The sequence below is a fragment of the Octodon degus genome, unplaced genomic scaffold, assembly GCF_000260255.1.
Source record: "Octodon degus isolate 3935 unplaced genomic scaffold, OctDeg1.0 scaffold00033, whole genome shotgun sequence".
NCBI classification, from domain to species: Eukaryota; Metazoa; Chordata; class Mammalia; order Rodentia; family Octodontidae; genus Octodon; species Octodon degus.
Window position 1 is genome coordinate 5,147,795 of NW_004524609.1, and position 10,761 is coordinate 5,158,555.

General features: G+C 40.1%; 1 protein-coding gene and 1 pseudogene across 1 annotated transcript in view; one reads left to right on the forward strand and one right to left on the reverse strand.

Annotated features, from left to right (window-relative positions):
• LOC105742045 overlaps positions 1-9,916 on the reverse strand; it is a 13,813-nt pseudogene extending 3,897 nt beyond the window's left edge.
• The window catches only part of Helz (helicase with zinc finger), a 168,186-nt gene that overhangs the window by 13,207 nt on the left and 144,218 nt on the right, over positions 1-10,761 (forward strand). The gene's annotated exons all lie outside the window — the stretch shown is intronic.

Sequence of the window (10,761 nt, forward strand, 5' to 3'; positions counted from 1 at the left end):
TATGCCTTAATGCAGTTGAAATAAAAAAAAAATTACAGAAGGAAAGGTTTATTATTTAGCTCACAGTTTGTAGAGGTTTCAGTTCATAGGCTGGCTCCAAGGCAGGGTGCCACATGGCAGAGGGCAGCAGTTCATGGTGGCTGAAGACAGCAAAACCAGAGTGCAAAGGGAGGAGCAGCAAGAGCTAGCCTCTCCCTTATATTGAATGCAGGCTGCCTGCCTCTGGGGCAGCTACAGCATTCACACCCATTATGTCCAGCTTCAGACCACGAATCAGTCCAACTCTAGCAGTCTACCCCACGTTTGCAAGAGGCTTGGGGAATATCTAGACACTTAACTGTAGCAGAAACTAATTGTTTTGTTTTTGAGACTAGGCTTGCTGTGTATCCTGGGCTGGCCTTGAACTTTCTGTGATCCTCTTGTCTGATCACAGCCTCAGCCCAGTACTGGGATTATAGGTGTGTGCCACCACACTGGTTAAGGTGCCAAATAATTCTGTGGAAAGTACTGCTGCTTTTGGAAGGAGAGCAGTTGAAAGAAGTAGGCCTTGAAAAAAAGATTGATTAAAGGCTGGGTAGGATCAAGGTCCATGGAGAGAGAGGAAAGGACATTCTGGTAAAGAGAACAGATTGACAGTCACTGTACCTGAAATATGTTTGAGGAGTGGTCAGAAGCGGGATGTGGATGTACTGGCCGCGTGGTAATGAGCCAGAGCATAATTTTATAGTCATTTCAGAATTCTTGTGCCATCTCTACAGTAATAGTTCTTAACTTTTTCACTCTTAGAATTGTGGAAAAAAAAAAAAAAAAGAATTGTGATACACTTTGGCCACACCTGCTCGCCATGATCCTTCTGCTGCTTGGGGAGGGGGAGCTGGGAAGGGCATGTTCTGATAAACCTTCTTCACTGCATTGGCTCAAGTCATGTGGTTATTTTAGTAACTGATCAATTTGGCTTTTCTTTCTGTGGTCACTGGACATTTATTTACTTTCTAGTAACACTCTTGTTTCAGGATAATAATTGAGTTTCCACAAGGAAAATAGTATATTAGGCAAACTAAAGACAAGTTATGGGCCAGGGAGATGGCTCAGTAGAATAAGGGCTTCCTTGGCAAGTGCAAGGGTCCGAGTTCAATCTCCAGTTCTGCCCCCCCCCAAAAAAAAGTTACTAACTTTAAAAATTTATTACTCTCTAGTTTTTTTCTAGTAGTCATCTTTTGAGTCTTTTTGTTAATTATATAAGAAATGTATGATTTACTTACTTTTTAAGTTTTCCTGTGGTTTTAGTTAGTCCAATAAGTAATGAAATCTTGGGGATCTAGTAATTTCTGTCAAAGAAGGGAGTAATGATATTTAGCATAACTCATCAGTCCTCTAAAGCTTACATACTTCGGTTCATTCCACCTAAACTAATTATGAGGTAAATTTTGTCCCCATAAATATATACAAGATGTAGAAATTATTCTGGTTTAAAGTGAAGAAACTTTACTTACCACAGTATGGTTAGCTTCTGCTATTTGATCACTCTCATGACTCCTCAGTTTTCTTTAAAGCCTGGAACCACGACTACATTAACAAGAGAAGTTATAAGTGCGTTTTAAACAAAAGTAATTTGATGGCTTAATGTCAAGGTGGTCTGGTGATTATTCTACTGTTATAAACAATTTCAGAGTGGAGAATGATGTTTTCTTGTCATCTGCTGATGAAAACGCCTTGGTCTGGCCCAGTCAATTTACTGCTTCTGTGGCATGCTATTGATTTCATTTTTCTTCCAGTATTTACTCTTGGTGGTGGGCCAGCTGTCTAGCTAATGATAGCATTCTTGAAAAGTTTCCTACATTTTGTGCTAATGAATGCCATGATCGTTCTATTTTTTTTTTTTTTTTTTTCCCTTGGTACTGGGGATTGAACTCAGGACCCTGCGCTTGCCAGGCAAGCACTTATTCTACTGAGCTATCTCCCTGGCCTGCTCATTCTGTTTGAAGATTTTCTTTCTGGGTGTTCTTTTTTTTTCTTTTTCTTTTTTTCGTGTGTGTGTGTGTGTGTGTGTGTGTGTGTGTATTTTTGAGACAGGATCTCACTATGCAGTTGAGGCTGGCAAGGTGGTTTCAAGCTGAAAGGATCCTCCTGCCTTAGGGACCAGAGTGCTGGGGTTACAAGTGTTTACCACTAAACCCTGCTGGTTGCTTTGTGTTTTTGAAACAAAAGTTTCACAGTGCAGTTCAGGCTGGCCTTCAATTCACTTTGTTGCCCTAGTCTGGCCTTAAAATACTCATCAATCCTCCTCTGAGTGTTGAGATTATAGGCGTGCTCCACCATGCCTGGCCTAAGACTTTCTGAAGCATCATTCTTGCAAATAAAACCTACATATGGCTGAGGAGATAGCTTGGCGGTCTAAGTGCCTGTCTGGCAGGTGTAAGGACCCAGGTTCAATCCCCAGTACCACATCTGGAAACAGCAGGATCACTATGAGTCTGAGCTACATAGGGAGACCCTGTACCAAATAAATAAATAATTTTTTAAAAAAATATTAATATAAGGAAGGAAAGTATCACTTTTGTATCTATTAGCAACACACTTATACTTCTGTATTGATTTTCAAATTTTTAAAAGCCATGCTGCTTGTCACACGGATTCACATTTAAAACATTTTAAAACATAATTTCAACTTTTTGGGTGAACAATTTTACTAATTTAATACGTGTATAGTTTGTATAGCCATCATCAAATCAGGATACCACACAGTATTGTCACCCCAATCTCCCTCATTCTGTCCCCTTATAGTTACATTGCCCCAATTCATGACCCTCAGCAACCACTGCTCCTATCTCTGTTCTTAAAGTTTGAGACTGTCATATCAATGGAATGATACAGTATGGAAGTTTTTGAAGCCTGTTTCTTCTATTCAGAATAAAGGTTTTGTTTTTTGGTGCCCGGTGTTGAACCTAGGGCATTGCACATGCCAGGCGAGTATTATTCTGAGCTACACTCCCAGTCTCAGAGTAGTATTTTTGAGATGCATCCAAGTTGTTGCGTGTGTTACAAGATTGGGCCTTTTATTTTTGAGTAGCTTTTCTGTTGTGCAGAGATAGCACAGGTGTATCCATTCACTGGCTGAAGGACATTTTTCCAGTATCTAGCAACTAATGCATAGAATATCAGTAAACTGTTGAGTAGGTATAGTTTTCATTTGTCTAGGATAGTGCTCATGGGAACAAGAAAAACTGTTGGGTCATACATCATGTAGTACATATTTGGTTTGGTAGTAAAACTGTAAACTTTTCAGAATGTCCTTACTGTTTCATGTCACAACTAGGCAGTACATGAGAATTCCGTGCATCCTTTGGTTTTATCAGTATTTCATTATTGCTACTATGTGATTCTGAGGGCCAACCTACACCTGACTACATACTTCTGAGCTACACTCCAGCCCACCAGTATTTAACATTTATCCACACCAGTAGGTATGTAGTGGTATCTAACTATGACTTTAATTTGCCATTTCCTGATGGCTACTGATGTCAAAGATCTTTTTTTATGTGTATGTGTGATTTTTCTTTTTTTAAAAATGTATTTAGTACAGGGTCTACAGGTTCTCACTATGTAGATCACGTAGGGAGATTTTCTATGCCTGCCTGCCTGCCTGCCTGCCTGCCTGCCTGCCTGCCTTCCTTCCTTCCTTCCTTCCTTCCTTCCTTCCTTCCTTCCTTCCCTCTTTCCTTCCTTCTTTTTTTGAAATGTATTTTTAGTACAGGTCTACAGGGTCTCATTACACAGATTGGACTGGTAGTGATTCTCCTGTTTTCAGCCTCCTAAATGCTGGGATTACAGGCGTGTGCCACCACGCCCAGTCTCAATCTCTCAGCGTGCCCTGGGGTAGGGCCAGCACAGGGATTGAACCCTAGTCCCTGCACTCTTCCTAAGCAGGCACTTTAGTCTGGTGAGCTATCTGGTGGTCCTCAGTCAGCCTCTCAAAGTGCTGGGATTGAATTTGTGTGCACTATACCCAGTGTTATCTAACTTTTAATTGAGTCATTTTCTTATTATTGTTTAAAGGTTCTTTTTCTATTCATGTGCATATCCTTTTTAAGATCTGTGATTTGCAAATATTTTCTCCCAGGTTTTAGCTTGTCTTTTCAGTATTAGTGCCTTTCATAGTATAAGAATGTTTAATTTTGCCAAAGTCCAATATATCATTTTTATTCTTTTGTTTGATTGTGCTGAGTTGATTTTATTTATTTTTATTTATTTATGTGTGTGTGTGTGTGACCAGCTCAGCCCACCAGGGGGTGGGGCTGGCTGGCATGTGGTGCTGAGGGATTAAACCGCGGGCCCTGTGCTTTGCTTAGCTTGTTCTAAGTAGGTGCTTTAGACCGCTGAGCCATCTCACCAGCCCAATGATGAGTTGATTTTAAAACAAGTTTCTATTCCATAAAAGTGGTAAGAAGTAACAGTGATGGCATTGTTCTCATTAAACTGACTTGTGGAAGAGTACACGGATGTGATGTTTCTACTTTATGTAGTGGCACTAATGAACATAGTCTCGGGTTGCCCAGGGCTTTTACCTAACTGGAGGGAATGATCGCCTTACGTTTGTGTGTAGTTTATTATTTATTTATTTATTTATTTATTTATTTATTTTTTTGGCGGAACCAGGGATTGAGCTCAGACCCTTGTGCTTGCCAGGGAAGCGCTTATTCCACTGAGCCATCCCCGGGCCCTGTGTAGTTTAAAATGACAATCACTAATATGATTTATAGTGTAGAACCATGTAGGAGATTAATCCTTAACTCTGTTCCAGAATTAAAATGGTAACACTTTATAGTCCCTTTGCTGCTTTTGGCGGTACTTGGGTTTGTTTCCACTGCGTTGGAATGGCATTATAACTTCGATTGCTTGTGGGATTGGAGTTAATATTAGGTAGGAGTTGGAGCTGTGTCAAAATGCCGCTGTCATTTACAGGGCACTCGTGGGTGTGTATTTTAGATCTGAGCCTCAGTTTGATCGTCAGTGAACGGAATGAGCATAACAGTAGACTATCCACTGTTCTGGGTTATTAGGAGGATTGTCAGACTTCATAATGCAGTCTGTTTAGTAGCATTGCGCACCCAGTAGAATTCAGTACGTGCTGAGTGTTACTGAAGCAGCTTTATAATAAAGTGCTGAAACAGTGGTGGGGTTCTTTTTTCAAGAAGTCAAACAACAGTGGTTGCCTTTTTTGCATTGTTAGTGATCAGTGGCTTATGGCCAGTATTACTAGTAGTCATGTATAAATACTATTTTATAAGACAGTTAATTTTCTATCTGTAAATTTGGACTGTCTTGATTCTGTATGAAATGAAAACTTAAACTGACCGTAGCTGACAAATTTCTTGACTTACCTAACTGTAGAGGCTAGGTACAACTATCTGAATTCAGAGCTCAAATTAAGGAATCAGGGCTGTTTCTCCTTAGGTGTAAATTCTGCCTTTTCCTTTATAGACTTCAGTTGCTGGCACTGTATATTAGGAAGATGGCTGTAGTGTAATCCACACCTCTAGTGTCTTAGGTTTAGATTTAACAGAAAAGAACACCTGTTTCATTCCCGAAAACTAAAAAACAAAAAAAAACCCCTAGGTTGTTTCCTGGGTTATCACTGGGCTACCCATGCCTTACTTGGGTTCCATGCATGGGGTGTAGGCACTGCTGGACCAGGTCTGGCCACCTGCTGCTGGTATGGCCTTAATGAGTACCTGGACTGAATGCAAGAGATTTGAGTTCTCAGAGGGAAATTGTGTCCTTTTTTTATTACCAGGAAAGGGAATGGGTACTGGGCAGCAAAATAATGCCCATTGTGTAGTATTAATCTCCTTTTACAGGTCAGCAACAGAGCAGAGGAGTTAATAGGTGTGGATTAGTCTTGATTTCTGATTTTTAGCTTTCTAGCCAGTGAAGACACATCCTCCAAATAAATTTTTCCCATAGGGGTAGAAGTAGTGTTTTATGTTTATTTGGTGAAAGTTAGGATAAGTTTTAATAGGAAGAGAAAGAATGAGGACAGATAAAGGTGAGTCTCAGCAGTAGATGAGTGTGATTCTTTCTATACCGTTGTGCTTAAATATGCTCAGCTCAGTGACTTTAATTCCCTGGGCCTCTCGGTTTCCATGGGAGAGCCTCTCACTGACTCAACTTGACCAGGGTCTGCCTTTGGATCTAGTAGTCGTGTCTAGGCAGCATGATCACATGGAGCCTGCTTCAGATGTGTAGGTATCTATGTGCCCTACACGAGACTGTCAGCAACACAGTGAAGTATATCTCAGAGCTGACTTCCATATAGAAGCAGAAGACCTCCCCCTGCTTATTTTTTTATTTTATTTTATTGAGAAATAAATATGAATGAGACAGTTTCAAAGCTGAATAATCGGACAATTTTGATAATCAATACATTGTACATTGTTATCTTCTTAGTGGTTATCCACTAAGCAGACAGGATATCCTGTCCAAACACTATTAGTACATCTCTTTCTTCTCATTGAATTAAACGAAAGTAGCTGTATATCTATCATATTTTGTATATATAAATACAGAATGATCTTTCCTTTGTATCCCCTTTTTTTTGTTCAGTCCTGTCAGAGGTGAATATTCTATTGGCATCTAAATACTAAGGTGTTTGAATTCAGCTAAACAATCTAACACTGTCTAGCAGTCTATAATATCAGTGGGTTATCCTCAGAAGTTATTGACTTGAGCCTTTTACAGCTCAGTGTATTAATATGGCTTTATTTTTTATTTTTAATTTTTTAAAATTTTATTTATTTATGTGTGTGTGTGTGTGTGTGTGTGTGTGTGGCCGACTCGTGGGGCTGACTGGCATGTGGTGCTGGGGGATTGAACTGCGGTCCCTGTGCTTTGCTAAGCTTGTTCTAAGTAGGTGCTTTAGACCACTGAGCCATCTCACCAGCCCATGGCTTTACTTTATATACCTCATTTTTATACTTTTCTGCTGGATGGTTAAGACCAAGATAAAGCAAGACCTATATAGCAAGAAATGTAACTTTTGTATCAGATAAGGTCAGTCAAGTACCCTCAGGATTTATCCTGTAGCTCTGTACCGTACTTTGTAGATCCTTTGTCAGTGTCAGCCATGAGGATGAGTCACGGCCATTGCTTGACCAATTTGCTCTCTGCGAAAGTCGGAGAGAATGTTTTTTCTCTCTATGTGACTCTCACCAGGCACACTGTACTTCATTGATCACATTCCTCTGTGGCTCCATGATCTTCTTGATCAGAAAATTTGGAGCACAACTGAGTTACATGTTGTTACAGTACAGGTTCTCCTATGTCCCGAGTCTTCACTGACCTTGAAAGGCTGGGGCCAAAATGTTAGCTGACCTTGCAGCCCTTCCTTCTCTCCAATTTTGAACTGCTAACTTAGGTTGTTAACCCTCTAGAAGAGAAGCTTATTACTAACCTGCAATTTATGCAGTTTGGTTTACCCTATCTGTCTAAATATCAAACATCTATGGCATATCATGGAACAGGTATTTTCCATAAAATATTGATATGTTGAACTTTAAGACCTTACAGAATATGTAGGAAAAATAATTTTATAAACATAGAAATAAGCATTTACATAATTTTACAAAGAAATTTAGAAATCTAACCATATACAGAATTGTAACAGGACAGACCTGTGACATTTTTTTTTCTTATTCTTGTGACTTTTTAAATTTTCATTTATTACCCTTAAAAAAAAGAAACTTTACTTGAGAGACATTATGGCAATAAATGATATCTCATGACAAGAAGTATATATTTAGAAGACCAGGATGGCAGGCACTCCAAGCGTGACCCCTCTATTACACATTGCCATCCTCAGTGTAGCTGCCTGGCTCACAGGCAGCAGCATATAGAGTCAGTCAGGGTGAGACTCTCACCAGCCAACCGCTAGTCTCAAAAACCTGCTGATGTACCCCAGGATCACTGCCCCACCTGTCTTGTGCGTACAAATGTATGGCTTGCCCCTGTCCTGTTTCTCAGCTTTTCTCTTGCCCACCCCTTGCTTATTATCTGTTGTCTATTTTAGCATGGCCTGAGATGCATTCTGACTTTGATGATGACTGGCAGTTATTTTTTATGTTAGAGAAGGCACTTCAGCTTTCTTCAGAGAGTGTGTATTGCAAGGCCATGCTGTTCTAAAAAATCAGAGAAAACAGTTGAAAAGAAATCTGCCTTGCATTGAGATCCCTCCTGTAGTACAGTATTCCTGAAATGAGTTATTGAGCCATAATTAACAAAGGTGATTATGGTGGAAGTTTGACATCCACTTTTGAGATAAGCATCTGAACCTAATGTAAGAGAGCCACTATGCTAACTTAAGTAATTTTTTCCCCAAAGCTCCTAGAGTTAATAGTTCTACCTTTAATTTCTACTTGTATGCCATGTTATTGAGGTCTCCCTGACTAGTATATTTGGTGATCAGTGGTGACAGTGTTTTTGATTGCTCCTCATTGCCGGTTTTAGAGGTAACTAGTCTTTCTTTACCACTGGCATATAAAGGCACTTGTTTTTCTGGTGATTATTCTTAATTATTACTTACTTACTTAGATTAAAAAAAATAAGTTCTGTCAAGTAGGTAAAGTAGTCACATAGGATGGTTTAGTTTTTGTATATTGAGGTCAGGGAAGTGATTTTCATGTTATGCAAGTTGAAAATTTGGAAGCTTAAGGGAGTAATAATTGCTAATACTTACTGAGCACTTATTATATGTCAGTCTTTTTCTTTCTTTCTTTTTTTTTTTTTTAAACATAGCACTTAATTATCAGTACAGTGGTGAAGGGCAGGTCTTTAAGTGGCAGAAGCAGGTCCTGACAGCAGGAGGCAGCCCATACCTGCCAGTGATGAGCGGGTTCCGCAGCACCATGATGCCCGAGTCCCTGCATAGGAACATCTTGGAGATGCAGCGGTCTTTGTTGACTGGCTTTGACTTCTTCTTGCGCTTGCCTTTCTTGGGGACCTCAGGCTACATTTCTTTTACGTTCTCCAGCACCATGTTGCAGTGCCTGTCAAAGGCCTCCACCTGGCCTAGGAATTTCTTGTTGTTACAGCAGTTGATGAGCACCTGGGTGTTGTTCTCGACTGACTGGGTCACACAGAAAGTGGACTCATGTTAAATTCTTCCTCCTCCTGCTTCTGCAGCTCCTCTGGGATCATCTCACTCTTGGGGTTGTTGAGGAAGCTCCTGGTGGTAGTTGCAACCTCTGGGTTACTCGTCTCCCCTGCATTGCTTCGGTCTCCTATGTATCAGTCATTTATTTATTTATTTATTTATTTATTTATTTATTTATTTATTTATTGGTTACTCGTCTCCCCTGCATTGCTTCGGTCTCCTATGTATCAGTCATTTATTTATTTATTTATTTATTTATTTATTTGAGAGAGAGAGAGAGAGAGAGAGAGAGAGAGAGAGAGAGATGTGTGTGGCCAGCTCAGCCCACCAGGGGGCGGGCTGGCTGGCATGTGGTGCTGGGGGATTGAACCGCGGTCCCCAATGCTTTGCCAAGCTTGTTCTAAGTAGGTGCTTTAGACCACTGAGCCATCTCTCCAGCCCCTGTATCAGTCTTTTGAGCACTTAATCCTCACAGTAACCCTAGAAGGTAGGTATTAGTTTTTACCAATTTAGAGAGAAGTTGAGATACTCAAGGTTAAGTCACTTGCTATGTGCCCCTGAGCTGGTAAATGATGCTGTTGATGAGTTTTCAAGATAGGTCCTCTGGATCTGAGCCTGGGTTCCTTGTCACTGTGCTGCAGTCATTCCCCAGGAAAGATTTTAGCTTGTACAGTATCAGTTTTGAATTTCTTATTACTTACCTTTATAATATTTTTCTAGATGTGTGGTGGGAGTTTTGTAGTGTAGATTTGCCAATTTTAGGGTCATTGGTTATTTGCGGATTTGTTGTCTACTCTTGTAGTTATCAGGTAAGAAAACATTAAATGCTTGTCTCTTTTGGTAGGTCTCAGCTAGATTTTGTCCTGGGAAAAGACTTATTAATGTGTGGAGACAATTTTGGTTGTTGTACATCAGGGGATGTGCTATTGGCATATAATGGGTAGATGCCAGGGTTGCTGTTAAAGATCCTTTAATGTGTAGAACAACCGCCTACAAAAGAATTATCCAGCCTAAAATTTGACTAGTTAACTATGGCTGTGTCATGACTTGGTAATTATGTTGTAATGTTCTTACATGTAGTGGGCAAAACACTGTAGTATCTTAAGATTGTTTTGGAGGTGGTACTGGGATTGGAACCAGGGCCTGGCATATAGCTCTGCGACTGAGCTATACCTCTAGCCCTTTTTTTACATTTTGTGTCAAGGTCTTGCCAAATTTCTCAGGATGGCCTAAAACTCTTGTTCACTCTACTTTAGCCTCTCAAGTAGCTGGAATTATATGTGGGTACCTCCATCCTAGCTTCTGTCCAGGCTTTCCATTCCTCTTGTTGGTATGGCAGAACTGTAGAAAAGTATGCTTATCCTGTGATTGCCTCTTTCTTGAGTTTAGTGGTGACTTATTAGTGAGGCTGCCTCTTTTTTTCCTTTTTAACCAGCTCTTCACTTTAAGTGAAGCAATTATATGTATGTATGTATGTATATGTATATATATATTTATTTATTTATTTTCCTCCAAGTGATTTCAGGGCAGGTTTGGCTGGCTTGAGTTGTGGGGATTGAACCACAGCACCCTGAGCCTGACTACTTGTTGAAGCAGCCACTTAAAGAACTGAG